Here is a 2,497-nt window from a genome sequence, read left to right as displayed (position 1 = left end):
GAATTGTCGCAACTCCCCCAACACCTGTAGCTACGGAGAAAGTCCAGCAAAAGGAGAAAGGGAAAGAGCCTCTACGCCAAGAAGTCCAAAACCCGAGGCAGTCTCGATTCAATCATCCGATTGGGAGAGACAAACCGGGAAATGCAAGCTCTCCGCCCCGTTTTGACATCATGGCGTAGTTAGCTAATATACCGGCTAGGATAACCCTATACGAATTATTGCGTCTTTCAAAGGACACAAGGAAAGCATTGCAGGAAGCCTTGAGCGACTCTGAAGCTTTCTTGACTCGAATCAAGCCGTCTTCTGAAGAATTGGAGCCGTCAGTTCAACACTGTAATCTCGCGGCGCACCATTTTCCCTGCATTTCCTTCACCAAAGAAGACATGCAGACGAAAAACTCAAAGCAACAAATAATGAAGTCAAGACGGTGGTCGCGGATAAGCAACCATTTAAAGGGTTGGAGAACTATTTCACCGATTCCCTTCTATACGGTGCTGAATCCGATACTGAACCATCGGCCCAAGGAACGGACAGTGGGGATGAAGCTGATACCGAAGCTGGGTTTGATTATGATGGTGGTTTTGTATTGAATAACATTATACCCATTGTAATTAATCTTGACGATGAAGAATCATCGGAAAGTAGTTGTAACTGGCTACTTGCCGAAGAACTATCAATAAACGATGATTTAGAGTACTCGATGTGTCTTGATAATATCACTAAAGAATTATATGACAACCTTGACTTGTATATGCCACTTCAATCATTTTGCATGACGAAAAAGCAAGTACAAGATCCATGCAGAACGACACTTGTCATCCCCGTAGGGACAGGGGGTGGAAAGGAAGTCGTCTATGGTAAAGGAAGAGAATCTCCGATACCCGACCACTTCTTGGAAGAGGAAGACGATGATGATAAACCTGTTCCTCACCTATTTAGGTATAACACAAAAGCGCGTGATCTAATGGAGAAGTATGGATATGACTTCACACTCGGAGAAGGTCTTTGCTTTGGTCGAGGTCCTCGAGTTCCGCCTCGAATGACCTATGTACCAAAAGGAAAACCCGATGATTATTATCGCCATAAAAGAGGTTTAGGTTATGTCTCCTCATCCGATGATGAATGTTGCTGGCAGGTCATTGATCAAATTGCTAACAAATCTAAAAACGGATACTCTTCTGATTCTTCAGCTTGGGATTCTGACACTAGTATTGGTGAAATGTTCAAAAAGTTGATGTCGAACATGGTTACGGTCGATCCTGCTATAATAGAGGAAGACGATCAGATGCCGACTTGGGAAGATCCTTGGGTTCATCACCTAAACATGCAGTACAGTGATAGGTTTGAGCAGAGAGAACCTCCTACCGAGGATCAAGTGGTCCAAGTGAATATGGGAAGCGAGGAAAATCCAAAGCCGATATTCATTAGCGACAGCCTCCCGCCCGATGAGAAAGAGGAGTTAATCTCTCTTATCAGGGAGTACATCGATGTGTTCGCCTGGAATTATGAAGATATGCCAGGACTCGACCCAAATGTAGCAGTGCATCGTCTTAATATTAAGCCGGATGTCAAACCTATCAAACAACAACAAAGACGATTTCGTCCGCAAATGATGGAAGCAATCGAGGCCGAGGTGAAAAAACTTATCAACTCGGGCTTTGTTAGGGAAGAACAACATCCCGAGTGGCTTACCAATATTGTCCCGGTCCTTAAGAAGAATGGAAAAATCAGAGTTGGTATTGACTTTAGAGACCTCAACGCTGCCTGCCCAAAAGATAATTTCCCCCTTCCCATCACAGATGTCATCATCGACAATACGTGCGGATTCGAGAGGATGTCTTTCTTGGATGGTTTCTCTGGTTATAATCAAATAAAGATGCATCCAGATGATAAAAAGCATACCGCGTTTAGAACACCCCTCGGTGTTTTCTGCTACACGGTCATGCCCTTTGGCTTAAAGAATGCAGGTGCCACATATCAAAGAGCCATGTCAAAAATTTTTCAGGAACATCTCCGAAAGACTGTTGAATGCTACGTGGATGATTTGGTCGTGAAAAGTCGTGACAAGAATGATCACATTAAAGACTTGAAGACCATGTTCGATCTGATGCGAACCCATCAGTTGAAAATGAATCCTACCAAGTCTTTCCTCGGAATATCCAGTGGTAAATTCCTTGGATTCGTCATCACCACCAAAGATATTCACGTCGACCCTGATAAAGTAAAGGCAATTAACGAATTACAACCTCCGAGAAACCTCAAGGAGTTCAGAGGATTACAAGGGCGGTTAGCTTATATCTGTCGGTTCATCTCGAACCTCTCAGGAAAATGCCAACCATTCTCCAAGCTCACAAAGAAGGGCGTGTCATTCGTATGGGACGACGCTTGTCAAAAGGCATTCGAGAGTATTAAAGAATATCTCTCAAAACCTCTCGTACTCATCGCACCGAAATCGGGCAAATCATTCTTGATTTATGTCAAGGTGACGAGCCACTCA

Source organism: Asparagus officinalis, chromosome 5 (genome assembly GCF_001876935.1).
Source record: "Asparagus officinalis chromosome 5, Aspof.V1, whole genome shotgun sequence".
NCBI classification, from domain to species: domain Eukaryota; kingdom Viridiplantae; phylum Streptophyta; class Magnoliopsida; order Asparagales; family Asparagaceae; genus Asparagus; species Asparagus officinalis.
This window is presented reverse-complemented; position numbering follows the sequence as displayed.